We start from the raw sequence: 25,800 nt of genomic DNA, 5'->3' as shown, positions 1-25,800 counted from the left end.
AGGGGACCGGGGAGGAGATTTATCATGTTTGTTCATGCCAGATGGGAGATAAATAATTTTTTACCGGCGCTGTCATTTACTGTAACGTGATCATCGGTATACGGTGTATACCTGTGATCACGTGAGCGGGGACCGGAAAAACCGTCCTGAATCATGATCTCCAGGGTCTCAGCTAGCCCTGAAACCCCGGAGATTTTCTGACACTGGGGGGCGTTATTCACTTATTTCTGCCTGCTGTTTATAAACGGCAGATCAGAATAAGGCTACATTCACACGACCGATCCATTTATCCACTCTCCTGCATTTTGTAATTTTGCACCCTTGGTGCCTTTCATGTGGCACTAAGGGGTGATTAGCTTTGTATTTAGCCAAAAAAATGAAAAAAAAAATGAAGTAGGGTTCCCCCTATTTTTTTAGCCAGCTAGGGTAAAGCAGACGGCTGCAGCCTGCAGACCACAGCTGGCAGCCTCACCTTGGCTGGTAATCCAAAACTGAGGGCACCCCACGCTGTTATTTTAAATTAAATAAATAATTTAAAAAAAAAAACATGTATGGGTCCCCCCAAAATTGGATCACCAGCCAAGGTAAAGCAGACAGCTGGGGTCTGATATTCTCAGACTAGGGAGGTCCATGGTTATTGGACTCTCCCAAGCCTAAAAATAGCAGGCCGCAGCCGCCCCAGAAGTGGCGCATCCATTAGATGCGCCAATCCTGGTGCTTCGCCCAAGCTCATCCTGTGCCCTGGTGCGGTGGCAAACGGGGTAATATATGGGGTTAATACCAGATGTGTAATGTCACCTGGCATCAAGCCCTGGGGTTTTTGAGGTCAGGCATCTATCAGATACCCGACATCACCAACCCAGTCAGTAATAAAAAAAAATAGACGACAAACACATTTTTATTTGAAAAAAAACTCCCCAATACATTCCCTTTTTAACCAATTTATTAGAATGAAAAACAAATCCAGGTCTGGTGTAATCCAAGGGGTTGCCATGACGATCCACACTGTCCCAGTCAATGAAGAGCAGGATGTTCCCCATTGGCTGGGAGAGCAGTGCAGTGACCTGAGCTAACATCAATGGGTCAGCCCAGGTCACTGCAAGGGGATGACAAGTGCTGCTGTCAGCGAGGTACATTACCTGCGCTGATCTCCTGCACTGCTGACAGCAGCTGTCACTGAGTTCAATGACCGCCGCCTTCACAGCCAAGTATCGCGAGAGGCCCGTGACGTCACCGCTAGTCAGTCTCGGGTCGGAAGCGAGAGAAGGTGATGTGACAAGCGGCGGCCATGGAGGACAGTGACAGCGCTGAGGTCGGGACTTCATCACCGGAGGTAAGCCGAGCGGGACCATGTGTGCAGAGTGCCAGGAGGACGTCAGTGTCGTGGACTGCATGGCTGGGGACGTGTGTGTGTGTGTGTGTGAGTGTGTGTGTACATGCCGCGTGCAGGAGGGGGCGGAGTGAGCGGAGCGGGGAAGTGTGGGCTTCCTGCACGTAACTAGGATAAACATCGGGTTACTAACCAAAGCACTTTGCTTGGATACCCGATGTTTATCTTGGTCACCAGCTTCAGGCAGGCTGCCAGTGATGGCTCCTGCACACTGTAGCTGTAAAAAGCCCTGCTTTTTGCTGCTAGAAGCGTTCTCGAACGTATCTAGAACTATTGAGCTTTAGCAAAAAGCTCGAGTTCTAGTTCGATCTAGAACAGCCCCCAAAATCACTCGAGCCGCGAACTGGAGAACCTCGAACCGCGAACCGTGCTCAACTCTAATGATAATACAGCACAGATAAACTCAAATTGTTTTGATAAGCTAATGTCGGAGAACTCCTTTAAAAAAAATGACGTAGCGCTGCACGGAATTTTTGATTCTCAGCGCAGATAAAGCAGACAGCTACGGGTTACCACCCCCATCTGCCTAGCGTTACCTTGACTGGTAATCAAAATACAGGGAAGCCCATTAATCTTTTTTATTTAAAAAAATAGTTTAAAAAAAAAAATGATGTGGGGTTCCCCCATTTTTGATAGCCAGCTAGGGTAAAGCAGACAGCTGTAGCCTGAAAACCACAACTGGCAGCTTTACCGTGGTTGGTGATCCAATGTTGAGGTCACCCCAGGCTCTTTTTTTTATAATTATTTTATAAATAATAATAATTACAAAAAAAAAGTATGGTCCCCCCCAAATTGGATCATCAGCCAAGGTAAAGCGGACAACTGTGGTCTAGTATTCTCTGGGTGGGAAGGTCCATAGTTATTGGTCCTTCACACCCTAAAAATAGCAGGCCGCAGGCGCCCCAGAAGTGGCGCATCCACTAGATGCGCCAATCCTGGCGCTTCACCCCAGCTCATCCCGTGCCCTAGTGCAGTGGCAAACGGGGTAATAAATGGGGTTGATACTAGCTGTAAGGTCACCTGACATCAAACCCAGCAGTTTGTGATGTCATGACGTCTATCAGATACCCGACATTACAAACTGTCAGTACTAACAAATAAAATAGACAAAAAAAATGTGTTTGAAAAAACACTCCCCAAAACATTCCCTCTTTCACCAATTTATTGTAAGGAAAAAAAAATAAGGGGGTCTCACGATGACTCTGGACCGTCTAGAATATGGGGGGACACGCTCAGGGAACGTATCCCCCATTTTCTAGGAGTGCAGACCCTCCATGTGAGGAGTGTGGGTGCAATTAAGCTGCACCCACTCTCCCCGGGTCCACAGCAGCAGAGTCCATGTCGTAACTGTTGCTACCAAAGCTGCAATGCCCTGCTCGTGAGGTAAGGGCATGCCTAATCAGGAGAACTATTCTACATTTCCAAATATTGGTATTTGCTGATATTATTGCTATTCCACCTACTATATATTGGGGATAGGATCTTGGAGATGGAATACCCCTTTAAGTCCAGTTATCCAGCTGAATGAATACTAAACAACAGAGCTCGCTATTTAGACATGTTTTCTTGTGGCATATAACGGGCTCTCATGTTTGGTAGTCGTCCAGCAGGGCAACTATAAAATCAAATACCTCCATTTGGAAATGTACTATAGCTCTCCTGATCAACTATGTTCCTTACCTCATGAGCAGGGCATTGCAGTAGCTTACCAATGCATGGTTACTGCCACTCACTGTGTCTGAACACAGGAAGCTGAGCTGACAGCCGCTCTATGCATGCGGCAGCGTCTATTGTAAAGGAGGGGGCCGCGGGGGATCAACGCTGCACAGGTACCGTGGGACACCGGGGAACACCGGTGGGGTTATAGGGGGTGACCTGGCAGGGCCTGGGAAGGAGTTTAATTTCCCATGTGTCATGGCACATGCGACAGAAATCAGAGGAGTAGTGTGAATGCGTCCGGCGCGCTGCTGTGCACGTGGCCATCTTGGATTTCCGGGAGTGGGTCGGGGGGGCACTTTGGCGACACCGGGGGACCGGGGAGGAGATCTATCTCCCATCGGACATGTTTGTTCATGCCAGATGGGAGATAAATAATTTTTTACCGGCGCTGTCATTTACTGTAACGTGATCATCGGTATACGGTGTATACTGGTGATCACGTGAGCGGGGACTGGAAAAACCGGCCTGAATCATGATCTCCAAGGTCTCAGCTACCCCCTGAAACCCTGGAGATTTTCTGACGCTGGGGGTCGCTATTCACTTATTTCTGCCTGCTGTTTATAAATGGCAGATCAGAATAAGGCTACATTCACACAACAAATACGTTTTTGCGGTCCTCAAAAAACGGTCCGTTTTTTCACGGATGCATCCATATGGCATCCGTTTCCGTTCCGTACATGCTCCGTATGTCATCCGTTTGTCATCCGTCTGCCTTCAGTTTTTTTGCGTACTGCAAAAAAACTGAAGGAGGGAAAATACATAAATTTACCCAGGATCCATAGTAGAGTTGAGCGCGGTTCATGGTTCGAGGTTCTCCAGTTCTAAGCTCGAGTGATTTTTGGGGCTGTTCGAGATCGAACTAGAACTCGAGCTTTTTGCAAAAGCTCGATAGTTCTAGATACGTTCGAGAACGGTTCTAGCAGCAAAAAGCAGGGCTTTTTACAGCTACAGTGTGCAGGAGCCATCGCTGGCAGCCTGCCACAAGCTGGTAACTAAGATAAACATCGGGTATCCAAGCAAAGCGCTTTGGTTAGTAACCCGATGTTTATCTTAGTTACGTGCAGGAAGCCCACACTTCCCCGCTCAGCTCACTCCGCCCCCTCCTGCCCGCGGCATGTATACATACATATACACACACACACACACACACTCTCACTCACGCACACCCCCCCCCCCCCCCTCCCAGCTACAGTGTGCAGGAGCCATCGCTGGCAGCCTGCCACAAGCTGGTAACCAAGATAAACATCGGGTATCCAAGCAAAGCGCTTTGGTTAGTAACCCGATGTTTATCTTAGTTACGTGCAGGAAGCCCACACTTCCCCGCTCAGCTCGCTCCGCCCCCTCCTGCCCACGGCATGTATACATACATATACACACACGCACACACACACACACTCTCACACACGCACCCCCCCCCCGCTCGGCTTACCTGCGGCGATGAAGTCCCGCCATCCCGACCTCAGCGCTGTCACTGTCCTCCATGGCCGCCGCTTGTCACATCACCTATCGCTTCCGACCCGAGACTGACACTGGCGGTGACGTCACGGACCTCTCGCGATACTTGATGTGAAGGCGCCGGTCATTGACCTCAGTGACAGGGGCTGTCAGTGTGCTGGAGATCAGCGCAGGTAATGTACCTCGCTGACAGCAGCACTTGTCACCCCCCTGCAGTGACCTGGGCTGACCCATTGATGTTAGCTCAGGTCACTGCATTGCTCTCCCAGCCAATGGGGAACATCCTGCTCTTCATTGACTGGGACAGTGTGGATCGTCATGGCAACCCCTTGGATTACACCAGACCTGGATTTGTTTTTCTTTCTAATAAATTGGTTAAAGAGGGAATGTTTTGGGGAGTGTTTTTTCAAATAAAAATGTGTTTGTCGTCTATTTTTTTTTATTACTGACTGGGTTGGTGATGTCGGGTATCTGATAGACGCCTGACCTCACCAACCCCAGGGCTTGATGCCAGGTGACATTACACATCTGGTATTAACCCCATATATTACCCCGTTTGCCACCGCACCAGGGCGCGGGATGAGCTGGGGCGAAGCACCAGGATTGGCGCATCTAATGGATGCGCCACTTCTGGGGCGGCTGCGGCCTGCTATTTTTAGGCTTGGGAGAGTCCAATAACCATGGACCTCCCTAGTCTGAGAATATCAGGCCCCAGCTGTCTGCTTTACCTTGGCTGGTGATCCAATTTTGGGGGACCCCTACGTGTTTTTTTTTTTTAAATTATTTATTTAATTTAAAATAACAGCGTGGGGTGCCCTCAGTTTTGGATTACCAGCCAAGGTGAGGTTGCCAGCTGTGGTCTGCAGGCTGCAGCCGTCTGCTTTACCCTAGCTGGCTACAAAAATAGGGGGAACCCTACGTCATTTTTTTTTTTCATTTTTTTGGCTAAATACAAACCTAAGCACCCCTTAGTGCCACATGAAAGGCACCAAAGGGTGCTCCACTTTTTCTCCATTTTTTCTCCACTTTTTCTCCACTTTTTCTCCACTTTTTCTCCACTTTTTCTCCACTTATTCTCCACTTTTTCTCCACTTTTTCTCCATTTATTCTCCATTTATTCTCCACTTTTTCTCCATTTTTTTCTCCACTTTTTCTTCATTTTTTTCTCCACTTTTTCTCCACTTTTTCTCCACTTTTTCTCCACTTTTTCTCCACTTAGTCTCCACTTTTTCTCCACTTTTTCTCCACTTTTTCTCCACTTATTCTCCACTTTTTCTCCACTTTTTCTCCATTTATTCTCCACTTTTTCTCCACTTTTTCTCCATTTTTTTCTCCACTTTTTCTCCATTTTTTTCTCCACTTTTTCTCCACTTTTTCTCCACTTTTTCTCCATTTATTCTCCACTTTTTCTCCACTTTTTCTCCATTTTTTTCTCCACTTTTTCTCCACTTTTTCTCCATTTATTCTCCACTTTTTCTCCATTTTCTTCTCCACTTTTTCTCCACTTTTTCTCCACTTTTTCTCCACTTTTTCTCCACTTTTTCTCCACTTTTTCTCCATTTATTCTCCACTTTTTCTCCACTTTTTCTCCATTTTTTTCTCCACTTTTTCTCCACTTTTTCTCCATTTATTCTCCACTTTTTCTCCATTTTTTCTCCACTTTTTCTCCACTTTTTCTCCACTTTTTCTCCACTTTTTCTCCACTTATTCTCCACTTTTTCTCCACTTTTTCTCCACTTTTTCTCCACTTTTTCTCCATTTTTTTCACCACTTTTTCACCACTTTTTCTCCACTTATTCTCCACTTATTCTCCACTTTTTCTCCACTTTTTCTCCACTTTTTCTCCACTTTTTCTCCATTTATTCTCCACTTATTCTCCACTTTTTCTCCACTTTTTCTCCATTTTTTTCTCCACTTTTTCTCCACTTTTTCTCCACTTTTTCTCCATTTATTCTCCACTTTTTCTCCACTTTTTCTCCACTTTTTCTCCACTTTTTCTCCACTTATTCTCCACTTTTTCTCCACTTTTTCTCCACTTATTCTCCACTTATTCTCCACTTTTTCTCCATTTTTTTCTCCACTTTTTCTCCATTTATTCTCCATTTATTCTCCACTTTTTCTCCACTTTTTCTCCATTTTTTTCTCCACTTTTTCTCCACTTTTTCTCCACTTATTCTCCACTTTTTCTCCACTTATTCTCCACTTTTTCTCCACTTTTTCTCCATTTATTCTTCACTTATTCTCCACTTTTTCTCCACTTTTTCTCCATTTTTTTCTCCACTTTTTCTCCACTTTTTCTCCATTTATTCTCCACTTTTTCTCCACTTTTTCTCCATTTTTTTCTCCACTTTTTCTCCACTTTTTCTCCATTTATTCTCCACTTTTTCTCCATTTTTTTCTCCACTTTTTCTCCACTTTTTCTCCATTTATTCTCCACTTTTTCTCCACTTTTTCTCCATTTTTTTCTCCACTTTTTCTCCACTTTTTCTCCATTTATTCTCCACTTTTTCTCCATTTTTTTCTCCACTTTCTCTCCACTTTTTCTCCACTTATTCTCCACTTATTCTCCACTTATTCTCCACTTTTTCTCCACTTTTTCTCCACTTATTCTCCACTTATTCTCCACTTTTTCTCCATTTTTTTCTCCATTTTTTTCTCCACTTTTTCTCCACTTTTTCTCCATTTATTCTCCACTTTTTCTCCACTTTTTCTCCATTTATTCTCCACTTTTTCTCCATTTTTTTCTCCACTTTTTCTCCACTTTTTCTCCATTTATTCTCCACTTTTTCTCCACTTTTTCTCCATTTTTTTCTCCACTTTTTCTCCACTTTTTCTCCATTTATTCTCCACTTTTTCTCCATTTTTTTCTCCACTTTCTCTCCACTTTTTCTCCACTTATTCTCCACTTATTCTCCACTTATTCTCCACTTTTTCTCCACTTTTTCTCCACTTATTCTCCACTTATTCTCCACTTTTTCTCCATTTTTTTCTCCACTTTTTCTCCACTTTTTCTCCACTTTTTCTCCACTTTTTCTCCACTTATTCTCCATTTATTCTCCACTTTTTCTCCACTTTTTTTCCATTTTTTTCTCCACTTTTTCTCCACTTTTTCTCCACTTTTTCTCCACTTTTTCTCCATTTATTCTCCACTTATTCTCCACTTTTTCTCCACTTTTTCTCCACTTTTTCTCCACTTTTTCTCCACTTATTCTCCACTTTTTCTCCACTTTTTCTCCACTTATTCTCCACTTATTCTCCACTTTTTCTCCATTTTTTTCTCCACTTTTTCTCCATTTATTCTCCATTTATTCTCCACTTTTTCTCCACTTTTTCTCCATTTTTTTCTCCACTTTTTCTCCACTTTTTCTCCACTTTTTCTCCACTTTTTCTCCACTTTTTCTCCACTTATTCTCCACTTTTTCTCCACTTTTTCTCCATTTATTCTCCATTTATTCTCCACTTTTTCTCCATTTTTTTCTCCACTTTTTCTCCATTTTTTTCTCCACTTTTTCTCCACTTTTTCTCCACTTTTTCTCCACTTTTTCTCCACTTAGTCTCCACTTTTTCTCCACTTTTTCTCCACTTTTTCTCCACTTATTCTCCACTTTTTCTCCACTTTTTCTCCATTTATTCTCCACTTTTTCTCCACTTTTTCTCCATTTTTTTCTCCACTTTTTCTCCATTTTTTTCTCCACTTTTTCTCCACTTTTTCTCCACTTTTTCTCCATTTATTCTCCACTTTTTCTCCACTTTTTCTCCATTTTTTTCTCCACTTTTTCTCCACTTTTTCTCCATTTATTCTCCACTTTTTCTCCATTTTCTTCTCCACTTTTTCTCCACTTTTTCTCCACTTTTTCTCCACTTTTTCTCCACTTTTTCTCCACTTTTTCTCCATTTATTCTCCACTTTTTCTCCACTTTTTCTCCATTTTTTTCTCCACTTTTTCTCCACTTTTTCTCCATTTATTCTCCACTTTTTCTCCATTTTTTTCTCCACTTTTTCTCCACTTTTTCTCCACTTTTTCTCCACTTTTTCTCCACTTATTCTCCACTTTTTCTCCACTTTTTCTCCACTTTTTCTCCACTTTTTCTCCATTTTTTTCACCACTTTTTCACCACTTTTTCTCCACTTATTCTCCACTTATTCTCCACTTTTTCTCCACTTTTTCTCCACTTTTTCTCCACTTTTTCTCCATTTATTCTCCACTTATTCTCCACTTTTTCTCCACTTTTTCTCCATTTTTTTCTCCACTTTTTCTCCACTTTTTCTCCACTTTTTCTCCATTTATTCTCCACTTTTTCTCCACTTTTTCTCCACTTTTTCTCCACTTTTTCTCCACTTATTCTCCACTTTTTCTCCACTTTTTCTCCACTTATTCTCCACTTATTCTCCACTTTTTCTCCATTTTTTTCTCCACTTTTTCTCCATTTATTCTCCATTTATTCTCCACTTTTTCTCCACTTTTTCTCCATTTTTTTCTCCACTTTTTCTCCACTTTTTCTCCACTTATTCTCCACTTTTTCTCCACTTATTCTCCACTTTTTCTCCACTTTTTCTCCATTTATTCTTCACTTATTCTCCACTTTTTCTCCACTTTTTCTCCATTTTTTTCTCCACTTTTTCTCCACTTTTTCTCCATTTATTCTCCACTTTTTCTCCACTTTTTCTCCATTTTTTTCTCCACTTTTTCTCCACTTTTTCTCCATTTATTCTCCACTTTTTCTCCATTTTTTTCTCCACTTTTTCTCCACTTTTTCTCCATTTATTCTCCACTTTTTCTCCACTTTTTCTCCATTTTTTTCTCCACTTTTTCTCCACTTTTTCTCCATTTATTCTCCACTTTTTCTCCATTTTTTTCTCCACTTTCTCTCCACTTTTTCTCCACTTATTCTCCACTTATTCTCCACTTATTCTCCACTTTTTCTCCACTTTTTCTCCACTTATTCTCCACTTATTCTCCACTTTTTCTCCATTTTTTTCTCCACTTTTTCTCCACTTTTTCTCCACTTTTTCTCCACTTTTTCTCCACTTATTCTCCATTTATTCTCCACTTTTTCTCCACTTTTTTTCCATTTTTTTCTCCACTTTTTCTCCACTTTTTCTCCACTTTTTCTCCACTTTTTCTCCACTTTTTCTCCATTTATTCTCCACTTATTCTCCACTTTTTCTCCACTTTTTCTCCACTTTTTCTCCACTTTTTCTCCACTTATTCTCCACTTTTTCTCCACTTTTTCTCCACTTATTCTCCACTTTTTCTCCATTTTTTTCTCCACTTTTTCTCCATTTATTCTCCATTTATTCTCCACTTTTTCTCCACTTTTTCTCCATTTTTTTCTCCACTTTTTCTCCACTTTTTCTCCACTTTTTCTCCACTTATTCTCCACTTTTTCTCCACTTTTTCTCCACTTTTTCTCCATTTATTCTTCACTTATTCTCCACTTTTTCTCCACTTTTTCTCCATTTTTTTCTCCACTTTTTCTCCACTTTTTCTCCACTTTTTCTCCACTTTTTCTCCACTTATTCTCCACTTTTTCTCCACTTTTTCTCCACTTTTTCTCCATTTATTCTTCACTTATTCTCCACTTTTTCTCCACTTTTTCTCCATTTTTTTCTCCACTTTTTCTCCACTTTTTCTCCATTTATTCTTCACTTTTTCTCCACTTTTTCTTCATTTTTTTCTCCACTTTTTCTCCACTTTTTCTCCATTTATTCTCCACTTTTTCTCCATTTTTTTCTCCACTTTCTCTCCACTTTTTCTCCACTTATTCTCCACTTATTCTCCACTTTTTCTCCACTTTTTCTCCACTTATTCTCCACTTATTCTCCACTTTTTCTCCATTTTTTTCTCCACTTATTCTCCACTTTTTCTCCACTTTTTCTCCACTTTTTCTCCACTTATTCTCCACTTTTTCTCCACTTTTTCTCCACTTATTCTCCACTTTTTCTCCACTTTTTCTCCCTTTTTTTCTCCACTTTTTCTCCATTTATTCTCCACTTTTTCTCCACTTTTTCTCCATTTTTTTCTCCACTTTTTCTCCACTTTTTCTCCACTTTTTCTCCATTTATTCTCCACTTTTTCTCCACTTTTTCTCCATTTTTTTCTCCACTTTTTCTCCACTTTTTCTCCACTTTTTCTCCACTTTTTCTCCACTTATTCTCCACTTATTCTCCACTTTTTCTCCATTTATTCTCCACTTTTTCTCCACTTTTTCTCCATTTTTTTCTCCACTTTTTCTCCACTTTTTCTCCACTTTTTCTCCACTTTTTCTCCACTTATTCTCCACTTTTCCTCCACTTATTCTCCACTTTTTCTCCATTTATTCTCCACTTTTTCTCCACTTTTTCTCCATCTTTTTCTCCACTTTTTCTCCACTTTTTCTCCACTTTTTCTCCACTTTTTCTCCACTTTTTCTCCACTTATTCTCCACTTTTTCTCCACTTATTCTCCACTTTTTCTCCACTTTTTCTCCATTTTTTTCTCCACTTTTTCTCCACTTTTTCTCCACTTATTCTCCACTTTTTCTCCACTTTTTCTCTATTTATTCTCCACTTTTTCTCCACTTTTTCTCCATTTTTTTCTCCACTTTTTCTCCACTTTTTCTCCACTTTTTCTCAACTTTTTCTCCACTTTTTCTCCACTTTTTCTCCACTTTTTCCCCACTTTTTCTCCGTTCTTTTTCTATGGTCGGTCTACCCATTAGCTCTGCCATGCATACTGTAGCTCTACACCTACTGCACATGTTACTTTATGATTGACATCTCTTTCGTACCAGAGCTGTCTAAGTCTACTCTGACCCCATATTTGTCATTACTATATTGTCCTTGTACTGTATTATGACATTTGTATCATGTGTTTCATTTCTTGCTGTGTTGCAATTTTTTTGCTGCATGCCAATTGTACCTCTACATTGTTCGAGTTTATGTTATTGTTCTCTCACTCTTATGTGATACTGATTATTGTCATTTTTCATGATTACATGCAGATAAGTCCAATCTGACGAAGGCTCAGGCCGAAACGTCAATTGTAACTTGTTTTGGACAAAAACATATATGCTTATGAAAAAAAAAATGTTCTTAATACGGACCAATAAAGAGTGATTTTGCATTACTATCCATTGGGACTTACTGACTTAGTCTGGGAGATTTAGAGTGCCGAGGTTACTCACTAATTTTATCTATTATTACCTCTGAGCACCTATATACCAGTGAGCAGAGCTTCCTCTACAGTAGTTCTCCTGATTAGGCATGCCCTTACCTCATGAGCAGGGCATTGCAGCTTTGGTAGCAACCATTACGACATGGACTCTGCTGCTGTGGACCCGGGGAGAGTGAGTGCAGATTCATTGCACCCACACTCCTCACATGAAGGGTCCGCACTCCTAGAAAATGGGGAATACGTTCCCTGAGTGTCTCCCCCCCATATTCTAGACGGTCCAGAGTCGTCGTGGGACCCCTTTATTTTTTTTCTTACAATAAATTGGTGAAAGAGGAAATGTTTTGGGGACTGTTTTTTCAAATAAATTTCTTTTGTCGATTTTTTGTTTTTGTTAGTACTGACAGTTTATGATGTTGGGTATCTAATAGACGCCATGACATCACAAACTGCTGGGCTTGATCTCAGGTGACTTTACAGCTAGTATCAACCCGATTTATTACCCCGTTTGCCACTGCACCAGGGCACGGGATGAGCTGGGGTGAAGCGCCAGGATTGGCGCATCTAGTGGATGCGCCACGTCTGGGGTGCCTGCGGCCTGCTATTTTTAGGCTGTGAAGGCCCAATAACTATGGACCTTCCCACCCTGAGAATACCAGACCACAGCTGTCCGCTTTACCTTGGCTGGTGATCCAATTTGGGGGGGACCCTACTTTTATTGTGTAATTATTAATATTTGTAAAATAATTATAAAAAAGAGCCTGAGGGGACCTCCACATTGGATCCCCAACCACGGTAAAGCTGCCAGCTGTGGTTTTCAGGCTACAGCCGTCTGCTTTACCCTAGCTGGCTATCAAAAATGGGGGGACCCAACGTCATTTTTTTTTTTAACTATTTTTTAAATAGAAAAAATTAATGGGCTTCCCTGTATTTTGATTGCCAACCAAGGTAACGGCAGGCAGATGGGGGTGGCAACCCATAGCTGTCTGCTTTATCTGCGCTGAGAATCAAAAATACCGCGGAGCGCTACGTCATTTTTTTAAAGATTTATTTTTACAGCACTGTGATGTCCAGCAATCAAAATACAGGGAAGCCCATTTTATTTTTAGTTATTTAAATAAATAATTAAAAAAAATATATATGGGCTCCCGCTGCATTTTTTGTATTGCTAGCTAAGGGTAATCCAAGCAGCTACTGGCTGCTAACCCCCACTGCTTGGTGTTACCTTCACTGGCAATGGAAAATCCAGGGAAGCATTTTTTATTTTTTTTGCCAAAAAGCTACAAAAAAAGGACGTGAGCTTCGCCATATTTTTGTATGCTAGCCAGGTATAGCAGGCAGGTGCTGGAAGAGTTGGATACAGCGCCAGAAGATGGCGCTTCTATGAAAATGCCATTTTCTGAGGCGGCTGCAGACTGCAATTTGCAGCAGTGGGGCCCAGAAAGCTCAGGCCAACCTGTGGTGCAGATTCCAATCCCCAGCTGCCTAGTTGTACCTGGCTGGACACAAAAATGGGGCGAAGCCTACGTCATTTGTTTTCTAATTATTTCATGAAATTCATGAAATAATAAAAAAAGGCCTTTATTTTTGGTTCCCAGCCGGGTACAAATAGGCAACTGGGGGTTGGGGGCAGCCGTACCTGCCTGCTGTACCTGGCTAGCATACAAAAATATGGTGAAGCCCACATAATTTTTTCAGGGGGCAAAAAACTTCTGCATACAGTCCTGGATGGAGTATGCTGAGCCTTGTAGTTCTGCAGCTGCTGTCTGTCTGGAGAAGAGCAGACAGCAGCTGCAGAACTACAAGGCTCAGCATACTCCATCCAGGACTGTATGCAGAAGTTTTTTGCCCACCAAAAAAATGACGTGGGCTTCGCCATATTTTTGTATGCTAGCCAGGTACAGCTGGCAGCCACGGGCTGCCTCCAACCCCCAGTTGCCTATTTGTACCCGGCTGGGAACCAAAAATATAGGGAAGCCCGTTTTTTTTAATTATTTCACTTATTTCATGAAATAATTAAAAAACAAATGACGTGGGCTTCGCCCCATTTTTGTGTCCAGCCGGGTACAACTAGGCAGCTGGGGATTGGAATCCGCAGCACAGGTTAGCCCGAGGTTTGTGGGCGCCTCTGCTGCGGATTTCAGTCCGCAGCCGTCCCAGAAAATGGCGCTCTCATAGAAGCGCCATCATCTGGCGCTGTATCCAACTCTTAGAACAGCCCTGGAGCCGGGTGGCTTGTTGGGTAATCATGAGTTAATACTGGCTTTGTTTTACCAGCCAGTATTAAGCCAGAGATTCTTAATGTCAGGCACGTTTGACCCGGCCATTAAGAATCTCCAATAAAGGGTTAAAAAAAGACACCACACAGAGAAAAAATACTTTAATAGAAATAAATACACAGACATATTAGAGACTCCATCTTTATTACCCCCTGTCAGCCCTCCACGATCCTGCTCTTCTGTCTTCTTTCTTTCTAGTGTAGTAGTAGTGACGATTGTAGTGAGGATGAGATTCACCAGCTCATCACTTGGGGCTGGGGAACCTCCATCCTCACTACAATCATCACTAGTGTAGTAGTAGTGACGATTGTAGTGAGGAAGGATGAGATTCACCAGCTCATCACTTGGGGCTGGGGAACCTCCATCCTCACTACAATCATCACTAGTGTAGTAGTAGTGACGATTGTAGTGAGGAAGGATGAGATTCACCAGCTCATCACTTGGGGCTGGGGAACCTCCATCCTCACTACAATCATCACTAGTGTAGTAGTAGTGACGATTGTAGTGAGGAAGGATGAGATTCACCAGCTCATCACTTGGGGCTGGGGAACCTCCATCCTCACTACAATCATCACTACAATCGGGAAGCAGCGTGCAGCCTTCACTCCGTGAGTGATCAGTGCTGGCTGCTAGCGGTAACGCTGACAGACGCGTTACCATAGCAACGGTGCTCTCGGCGCCGCGGTTAGCGGTGACGTCACCGCTAACTGCGTTGCTATGGCAACGGTGATCTCCGTTAATGACCGGCTGTGTCAGCCGGTCCCTAACGGAATGGGGAGTCGACCGTGTGCTAGAGCATGTCGCCGGTACACGGCGATACACATATGTGCACCGTGTACCGGAGAGATGCACTCGCAGGTCCTACATGACGTGTCATAGTCATGTGACCAGTCTGTAGCCAATGAGATAATAGCCACGTGACTGGTCACATGGCTATTTTGACGTCACGATAGGTCCTGCATCTCTGCTGGCAGTGCAGGTCACCGGGAGGATTCAGCGATCATCGGATGGAATAGCGGCAGGAGACAGAGTGCAGAAGGGATCGCGAGGACCGGTAAGTGTTATGGCAATGTTTATTAACTGTTTGTGTACATTTATCATGCATTTTTATGTGTTTGTGATTGCCTCCCATTCTAGCCTATACGTTCGAGTTCGGTTCGTCGAACGTTCGACGAACCGAACTCGAACGGGACCCCCGTTCGGCGAACCGGCCTCGAGCCGAACCGGGACCAGTTCGCTCATCTCTAATCCATAGCTTCAACCTACATGAGGCGGTCACATGTTCACTCCAGTGACATTTATTACTGCTTTTCACAGCGTAGAGCGCTCTGGGGATTTTCTTGTGCTTGTACACTTCGTATCAGTCTTTTCAGTCATAATGGCAAAAAGACACAATGTTCCACTCTCCTGCATTTTGTAATTTTGCACCCTTTGGTGCCTTTCATGTGGCACTAAGGGGTGCTTAGCCTTGTATTTAGCCAAAAAAATAAATAAATTTGAAAAAAATGACGTGGGGTTCCCCCTATTTTTGATAGCCAGCTAGGGAAAAGCAGATGGCTGCTGCCTGCAGACCACACCTGGCAGCTTCACCTTGGCTGGTAATCCAAAACTGAGGGCACCCCACGCTGTTATTTTAAATTAAATAGATAATTAAAAAAACAAAACACGTGGGGGTCCCCCCAAAATTGGATCACCAGCCAAGGTAAAGCGAACAGCTGGGTCTGATATTCTCAGACTAGGGAGGTCCATGGTTATTGGACTCTCCCCAGCCTAAAAATAGCAGGCCGCAGCCGCCCCAGAAGTGGCACATCCGTTAGATGCGCCAATCCTGGTGCTTCGCTCCAGCTCATCCCATTACCCTGGTGCGGTGGCAAACGGGGTAATATATGGGGTTAATACCAGATGTGTAATGTCACCTGGCATCAAGCCCTAGGGTTCGTGATGTCAGGTGTCTATCAGATACCCGACATCACCAACCCAGTCAGTAATAAAAAAAAATAGACAAACATTCCCTCTTTCTCCAATTTATTAGAAAGAAAAACAAATCCAGGTCTAGTGTAATCCAAGGGGTTCCCATAACGATCCACACCATGGTCAATGTCCCAGTCAATGAAAAAGAGAATGTTCCATATTGGCTGGGAGAGCAATGCAGTGACCTGAGCTAACATCAATACGTCAGCCCAGGTCACTGCAGGGCATAACAAGTGCTGCTGTCAGGAGGATAGCGAGGTACATTACCTGCGGTGATCGCAGCACTCCTGATAGCAGAGCTGTCACTGAGTTCAATGACTGCCGCCTTCACAACCAAGTATCGCGGGTGCCTGTGACATCACTGCTTGTCACAGTCTCGGGTCGACAGCGAGAGGAGATGTGACAAGTGGCGACCATGGAAGACAGTGACAGCGCTGATGTCAGGAGGGCAGGACTTCATCACCGCAGATAAGGAACTTCACTAACCTCCTGACGGCAGCGCTTGTCATCCCCGCGGCTGCTGGCACTGCAGTGTGATCAGCTGCGGACACTGTACAGTGCGGGCAGCTGTAGACACTGCTGAGCGGGCAGCCGCGGGGCTGGGGCTGGGACTGGAGCGGAACACAGACTGCAGCGGCATCCGACGGAAGTCACACGGAAGTGCTTCTGTGTGGCTTTTGGGGATTTTTGCACACGTAGCCAGGGTAAACATCGGGTTACTAAGCAAAGCGCTTTGCTTGGATACCTGATATTTACCCTGGTTACCAGCTTACCGCAGGCTGTCAGAGTTGGCTCACTGCACATGTAGCTGTAACAAGCCGCGCTTTTAGTGATCGAACTGTTCTCGAACGTAACTCGAACTGCCAAACTTTTAGCAAATCGTTCGAGTTCGTCGAACGACTCGAACACCCCCCAAAATAACTCGAAAATGAAATTGGTGAACCTCAAACATCTCTCATCTCTACTTCTAATACAAAGATATGTTGCATTGCTGCATAACATTGGTGAATGAAGTTGGGGTGTTATTAGAACCATATTTAATATTTTGTTTGACTTCCATAAGCTTCAAAGACTGCATCCATGCGGTTCAACAATGACTCATACAATTTATTGATGAAGTCATCAGGAATAGCAAAGAATGCAGTCTTACATGCCTCCCAGAGTTCATCTAGATTCTTTGGTTTTGTCTTTTAAACGTCCGCTTTCATCCTACCCTAAACATGCTCAATGATGATCATGTCTGGTGACTGGGCTGGCTAGTCCTTGAGCACCTTGATCTTCTTTGCCAGGAAGAACTTTGTTGTAGAGATGGATGTATGAAATGGAGCACCATCCTGCTGCAGAATTTGACCCTTTCTATGAATGGCAATGTAAGAAGTAGCTAATACTTCTTGATATTTTAGCCTAGAGGGGCTGGCTTTGGATTTTCTAACCAACAAACGTTCCTCCTGAGCAGTTGTCTTGTGGGGTCTGCCGGATCTGGGCTTGTCAAAAACATATCCAGTCTCTTGAAATCTTTTTTTAATTCTTTGTACTTGACGCTGAGAAACATTAAAGATGCCAGTCACCTCTAAAGTGGATCTGTTCTTCAGCCTCTTGATAATCAAGGCTTTGGTCGCAGGGTGGATTTTTGGCATGTTGTTAAAGGTCAAGTTGCAGTTCAACTGAAGCTCTGGTGTGCTAGGTTTCTTTTTATACACACCCACTAATTAACCAATCGTTTAGTGAGCACAGGTGAGGATGTAAACTAGGATTGGGTGCATTATATGAGAAGGCGCCAAAACTTTTGTCTTGCCAAAATCTGACCTGTGTTCATTAAATGATCAATATTTCAGCTTTGCAGCAACTATATTTTCATAAGCTAAACCAAATTAGCGAGGGTTTCAGCTTTCAAAAGAGTAATTTATGAAACCAATGGATGAATTTAAAGTCAGGTTATAAGCTTTTATTTACATAACATGGATAAGCGACAGAACTTCTGTCAGGGACTGTAGTAATGCTTTGTATTTGGCAAGCCCACTAGCAATGTATCAGTGTGGCTGATATGGACGGCACAAGCCAGGCTGTGACTCTACAATGGGCACATTATAAACTGCTATGGAATATGTTTTTCACTTTCTGAGTTTCAATGAGAGAGGGTCCGCACAAATGTATAAACAAGAGCAGTCCCTCCCAAATGTACAGTATGTTACTGGGCCACAACAGAGCCCTTACAAAACTCAGGTTTCTTGACACCTGCAGGTCCTCTGGAAACTTGAATTGAGGGCCGCAGAAGAACATGGAGGAGGAGGGTAAAACCCAATGCTACAATGGGCGCATTATAAACTGCTATAGAATATGTATTCCACTATCTGAGTCTCAATTAAGGAGGGACCGCCCAAATGTATAAATAAGAGCAGTCCTCCCAAATGTACAGTATGTTACTGGGCCACCTCAGGGCCCTCACCAAATTCAGGTTTCTTGACACCTACAGATTCTCTGAAAACTTAAATTGAGGGCCGCACAAAGACATTTAGGAGGAGGAAGTTAAAGCCCAATGCTACAATGGGCGCATTGTAAATTGCTGTGGAATATGTATTCCACACTGAGTTTCAATGAGGGAGGGACCGCCCAAATATGTAACTAAGAGCAGTCCCTCCCAAATGTATGTTAATGGACCACCTCTGGGTGCTCACTAAATTCAGGTTTCTTGAAACCTGCAGGCCCTTTGAAAACTTGAATTGATTGCCATAAAATGACATTGAGGAGGAGGAGGGTAAAGCCCAATGCTACAATGGGCGCATTGTAAACTACTATGCCACCACTATCTGAGTCTCAATGAGGGAGGGACCACCCAATTGTATAGTATAAGAGCAGTCCCTCCCAAAAGTATGTTATTTGGCCACCTCAGAGCCCTTTAACAAACTCAGCTTTCTTGATACATAAAGACCTATGAAAACTTGAATTGAGGGCAGCAGAATGACATGGAGGAGAAGGTTAAAGCCCAATGCTATTATGGGCACATTGTAAACTGTTATGGAATATGTATTCCACACTGAGTCTCAACGAGTGAGGAACTGCCCAAATGTATAAGTAAAAGCAGTCTCTCCCAAATATATATTACTGAGCCACCTCTGGGTGGTCACCAAACACATTTCCTGATACCTTCAGGCCTTCTGAAAACTTGAATTGAGGGCCGCAGAATGACATGGTGGAGGAGGGTAATGCCCAATGCTAGAATGTTAGCGTGTGGATCTTTAAGTGTGCAGAAAATGAATTAGTCCCGAATATCTAGATTATGCACTTATTCATTCACCATCATCTCTACTCTCCATCATCTAATTATCGTGTCTGCTCTCTTCACAGGTATGTCTGCCAACTACTCAGCTTTTCCATGAATAGTCTTCCCTTGTGTACCATGCTTTCTGTGCAATTGGTATGTCTGCCAACTACTCAGCTTTTCCATGAATAGCCTTTCCTTGTGTACCCTGCTTTCTGTGCAATTGGTATGTCTGTTAGTGACCATTCCATGAACCCCCATTCTCACTTTTTTTATGACCCCCTGTTATCTCTGCCTATGCTATCTAACAGCTGGGTTCAGCTTTGATTTAAGTAATTAAGAAGAGCACCAGCCCCTCCCTTCTGTGATCCACCTGAGTGCCTTGCTAACACTATATATCTGTACCACACTGTCGGCTGAGACACTGTCGGCATGTGGATCCCTAAGTGTGGATCTTTAAGTGTGCAGAAAATGAATTAGGCCTGAATTGGGCTGGAAGGGCCCGGAAGGTAACTGGATACATAGTCAAAGTAAACAATGTTTATATGTGTTTTTACTTTCACCCCTATAATACTTCACTTTCTATCTTCCCCTCTATTCCCTACACCCAGTAATGAGCTATTCATCTCTCCCTCCATGCTCCCCACCTATCTCACCCTCTCCTCAGATCTGTTCCTCCACTTTACACCCTGTATCATGGCCTCTCCTGCTCCCACCTACTAACACTCTCACTGCTTCTCCTCACTCATGGGGATATCTCCCCAAAGCCCGGCCCTCCTCACCACATCCCCATTGTCACATCTAACTGCCATCCACACTTTAACACCAATTTCCGCAACCTCTCTAACCTTATACCCATTCTCCCAGCTCCGGCTCCCCCAGTCCCTCTAACAGGAGCTCTATGGAACGCTCGCTCTGTCTGCAATAAACTTTCCTACATTCATGATCTTTTCATCACTAATAAACTTTCCTTCCTTGGCATCACAGAAACCTGGCTCACCCCTTCCGACACTGCCTCTCCTGCTGCACTTTCTTATGGCGGTCTCCAACTCTCTCACACACCCCGCCCCAGTAACAAGCATGGTGGAGGAGTTGGTTTGCTCCTGTCCAACCAATGCTCCTTTACCCCAATTCCACTACCACCCTCGGTTACTCTCCCCTCTTTTGAGGTGCACTCCGTACGCATCTACGCCCCCTCCAACCTCCAACTGGCTGTCATTTACCGCCCTCCAGGGCCAGCCACTGCCTTTTTTGACCATTTCACCACCTGGCTACTACATTTCCTTTCCACCGACATCCCCACCATCATCATGGGTGACTTTAACATCCCCATTGACACTTCTCTCTCATCTGTCGCTAAACTTCTAACACTCGCTTCCTCCTTCGGCCTCACTCAATGGTCCTCTGCAGCTACTCACAAAGATGGCCACACATTGGACCTCATCTTCACTCGCCTCTGTTCCCTATCTAACCTCTCTAACTCCCCTCTACCCCTGTCTGACCACAACCTACTCACATTCTCTTCCCTTTCTTCTCCAAGTACACAACCACCCCTCCACAAACCTTCACACCCCCACAGAAATCTCACTCACCTTGGCTTACACTCACTTTCTCAGTCTCTTTTCCCTCTTGCAGACATTGCTTCTTCAAACAATGCAGATGCTGCTGCCACTTTATACAACACCACTATCTCTGCAGCTCTCGAATCAGCTGCCACCCTCACACACACCAAAACCCGTACAATCAACAGGCAACCCTGGCACACGAGTCAGACTAAAAAATTGAGACGGGCTTCCAGAACTGCTGAGCACAGATGGAAGAGGTCTCATTCCACTGAGCACTTTGTTACATACAAACAAGCTCTCACCACTTTCAAGTCTGCACTCACCGCTGCAAAACAAACCTACTTCCCATCCCTCATATCCTCTCTATCCCACAACCCTAAACAGCTATTCAACACTTTGAACTCTCTCCTCCATCCTCCAGCACCACCTCCCTCTCCTCTCATCTCAGCTGAAGACTTTGCCTCTTTCTTCAAGCAGAAGATTGACAACATCAGAGCAAGCTTTGGTCCACAATCCCCACAGCCACTCCTCACAACTACTCAGCCTTCTTCCTCAAAATCCAGCTTCTCCACCATGACAGAAGAACATCTTTCCACTCTACTCTCAAGATCACATCTAACCACCTGTGCACTTGACCCGCTCCCATTGCATCTCATCCCCAACATCACCGCAGTCCTCATCCCAGCCCTAACCCATCTCTTCAACCTATCACTAACAACTGGTGTATTCCGTTCATGCTTTAAACATGCCTCAATCACACCTATCCTCAAAAAGCCCTCACTTGACCCATCCTCTGTGTCAAACTATCACACCATATCACTTCTCCCCTATGCCTCAAAACTACTGGAACAGCATGTCCATCTTGAACTGTCCTCATACCTCTCTTCCTGCTCTCTCTTTGATCGGTTACAATCTGGCTTCCGACCCCATCATTCTACTGAAACTGCCCTGACCAAAGTCGCTAACGACCTACTAACCGCAAAAGCCAAGCGACACTACTCTGTCCTCCTCCTCTTGGACCTGTCCTCTGCCTTTGACACAGTAGACCACTCCCTTCAATTACAAATTCTCTCATCTCTGGGCATCACAGACTTGGCGCTATCTTGGATCTCCTGATACTTATCCAACCGAACTTTCAACGTCTCCCACTCTCACACCACTTCCTCATCTCGCCCCCTATCTGTCGGGGTCCCCCAAGGTTCAGTTCTTGGACCCTTGCTGTTCTCCATTTACACCTTTGGCCTGGGACAGCTCATAGAGTCCCACGGCTTTCAGTATCATCTCTATGCTGATGATACGCAGATCTACCTCTCTGGACCTGACATCACCTCCCTACTAACAAGAATCCCACAATGTCTGTCTGCTATTTCATCTTTTTTCTCTGCTCGATTCCTAAAACTGAACATGGACAAAACAGAATTCATTGTCTTTCCTCCTCCTCACTCAACTCCCCTACCTGACATATCCATCAATGTCAATGGCTGCTCACTTTCCCCAGTGCCACGCGCTCGCTGCCTGGGAGTAATCCTAGACTCTGATCTCTCTGTCAAGCCACACATCCAAGCCCTTTTCACCTCCTGCTGCCTCCAACTCAAAAAAATTTCCCGGATCCATACATTCCTTTCCCAAGAAGCTGCAAAAACCCTAATACATGCCCTTATAATCTCCCGTCTGGATTATTGCAACCTCCTGCTCTGTGGCCTCCCTTCTAACAGTCTCGGACCCCTACAATCTATTCTAAACTATGCTGCCTGGCTAATCCACCTGTCTCCCCGCTACTCCCCGACCTCTCTTCTCTGCCAATCCCTTCACTGGCTTCCCATTGCCCAACGACTCCAGTTCAAAACACTAACCATGACATACAAAGCCATCCACAACCTGTCTCCTCCCTACATCTGTGACCTAGTCTCCCGGTACTTACCTACACATAACCTCCGATCCTCACAAGATCTCCTTCTCTACTCCCCTCTCATCTCCTCTTCCCACCATCGCATCCAAAATTTCGCCCGTGCCTCCCCCATACTCTGGAATGCTCTGCCACAACACACCAGACTTTTGCCTACCTTGCCAAGCTTCAAAAGGAACCTGAAGACCCACCTCTTCCGACAAGCCTACAACCTGCCGTAATCCTCAGTCTGATACAGCGCCGCACAATCAGCTCTACTCTAACCTACTGTATCCTCAACTATCCCTTGTAGACTGTGAGCCCTCACGGGCAGGGACCTCTCTCCTCCTGTACCTGTCTGTGTCTTGTACTGTTTATGATTATTGTACTTGTCCCCATTATGTATACCCCTTTCACATGTAAAGCGCCATGGAATTGATGGCGCTATAATAATAAATAATAATAATAAAAATGGGCACATTGTAAACTGATATGGCATGTTTTTTTGACACTGAGTCTCAGTGAGGCAGGAATCGCCCAAATATATAAGTAACAGCAGTCCCTCCAAAACGTATGTTACAGGACCATTGAGGCCCCGCAGATCAAAGATCAATATAACGGGCACGTTCTAGCTGGCCTTGTAAAGCCCTGAAGAATAGGTAACTAGAAATTATGTATGACAGATGGACCTACAAGTCAGAGCCCTCCTAATTGCAAAAGTAGAAAACAATCCAAAACACTACATGCGAACAAACGCTAAAAGGGATATGTTTCTTTCTCCAGTGTATTTAGCCTTATTACAAGTGATTATGCAGGAAAAACTATTTACCCTTTTTGGCCTGTAGAATTCAATTTAGGTTAGGTTTGGTAGGTGTAAAAGTGGCATAATACTGTGACATCCTTATTCCCAGAAACCATATGTGAGTCATAAATGCATGCAGGCATATTCTCCAGGCTCTCTTCATTCAGTTTCATCACTTTCCCATCCATTTCAGCCTTTTCCTCAGTCCCCCAGACCTCTTTATTGAAACAATCTATTTATCTACAAATATCGGAAGGATCTTGAAAATGGAGATACCCCTTTAAGTTTAGGTAAAAGATATAAACGTAAAAAAGATTAAATCTAAAAGTGTTATTTAGCTTTTTTGGTAAATAAGCTTCAGTTAGTAAAAAGTATTCTTAAATAAGCTTGCTATTGGGTTTGCTCATCATTACACTCTGAATAGTAGGGTCATAATTTATTTCTGTGTTACCCAAGATAAGTCACAAAATGGATTCTTGTTGAATAAACAATTTCTATGGCTGATGTGTGTCTTATTTCAGCAGATGTAGGCAAATTCTGTAAAACGCGTCTCATTGACAAAGGAGAGAACATATTCTCAAAATCAATACATCAAGTTAAAGCAAATAAAATGGCAAGTGTCTGCATATTGCTTTCTCTGCTATTGCTGTAATTGTGCAAACATCCTTAGAAATGTGTGACATGAGCTATCATCAACATTAGAAAATAATAATTTTTATAGTGCTTCAGGGAACATTTTGTTTTCTTAAGTTTGGCTAATTTACTGTTAGAATTCCTGCATTTCTACTAACCAGCAAATCTTGGAACATCCAAATATAAAGTACTATAGCTTTTATTGTAACTTGCACACTGACTTCACACATGCAACATTCAAGGACTAATAAAATGTGTTCCTTTCTTACACCATTATTTAATACTAGAAGGTTGCCCCATTCGAACGTATCGGGTAGTCTAGAATGTGTATGTAGGGTAGCAGATTGAATAATAATATAATCAGCAAGTCTTGAATAATGATGGTTCATTTCTTGCTCGTTGGTCTCCCGCTGTGCAGCACGCATCGGCATATTTGACAGTGAGAGACCAACGATCTGAATGGGCAGGGAGCCGGCGTACACTGGTAACCATGTTACACAATTGGGTAACTATGCAAAGCGCTTTGCTTAGTTACCCGATGTGTACCATGGTTACCAGCGTACGCCGGCTCAAGCACACATGTGCCGGGAGCCGGGGGTAAGGTGGTAACCATGGTACACATTGGGTAACTAACGAAAGCGCTTTCCATAGTTACAGGATTGTGTACCATTTGTTACCAGCATACGTCGGTAAGCTGATAACCATGGTACACATTGGGTAACTATGCAAAGCGACAGTGCTGGTTTATTTTTTGCTTGTTGGTCTCCTGCTGTGCAGTACGCATCGGCGTGTTTGACAGTGGGAGACCAATGATCTGAATGGGCAGGGAGCCGGGGTAAGCTAGTAACCATGGTACACATCGGGTAACTATGCAAAGTGGTTTCCATAGTTACCCAATGTGTACACTGGTTAACAGCGTACGCCGGCTCCGGCACACGTGTGCCGAGAGTCGGGGTAAGCTAGTAACCATGTTACACATTGGGTAACTAAGCAAAGCGGTTTCTATAGTTACCCGATGTGTACCATGGTTACCAGCGTACGCCGGCTCAGGCACACGTAAGCTAGTGGTTTCACACATCCGGCTTTTCTTGACTTTGTCGGATGCTGCGCGCTCCTGTAGGCTGGTTTCAGACGTCCGTGTTTTAGGTACGTGTGACATGCGTTTTGTAACTTGGATGTCACACGTACCCATGTTATTCTATGATGTGCTTCACATGTCCATGTTTGCACACGGACCGTGTGACTTTTCATGACCCCGCACGCACACACGCAGGTATCTTCGGCAGCACGGATGTCACACGGATGGCACACTGATGTGATCCGTGCGACATCAGTGTAAAACATACCAGAGAAAATATGGGTCTTTTTAATAAAAATATTCTCTATATTTACTTCTCTCCAGCGATGCTGTCTCCGGCTCTGCTGTCTCCTGCTCCTTATCGCTGCTCATTATACTCACTGAATATTCAGTGCCCTGAGGAGCGGGAAGCAGGAACATCGCTGGGGACTTCAGTGCCGGGGACCGCATCGCTGGGTGAGTGTACAGCAGAGTATGTGTGTCTGTGTGTGTGTGTACATGCATGTGCGCTATGTGTGTATGTGCACAGTGTATCCATGTGTCTGCTGTGTGTGTGTGTGTGTGTATACATGCATGTGCGCTATGTGTGTATGCGCTCGGTGTATCTATGT

Source organism: Anomaloglossus baeobatrachus, chromosome 4 (genome assembly GCF_048569485.1).
Source record: "Anomaloglossus baeobatrachus isolate aAnoBae1 chromosome 4, aAnoBae1.hap1, whole genome shotgun sequence".
In the NCBI taxonomy this organism is placed as follows: Eukaryota; Metazoa; Chordata; class Amphibia; order Anura; family Aromobatidae; genus Anomaloglossus; species Anomaloglossus baeobatrachus.
Note: the sequence above shows the minus strand (reverse complement) of the source record.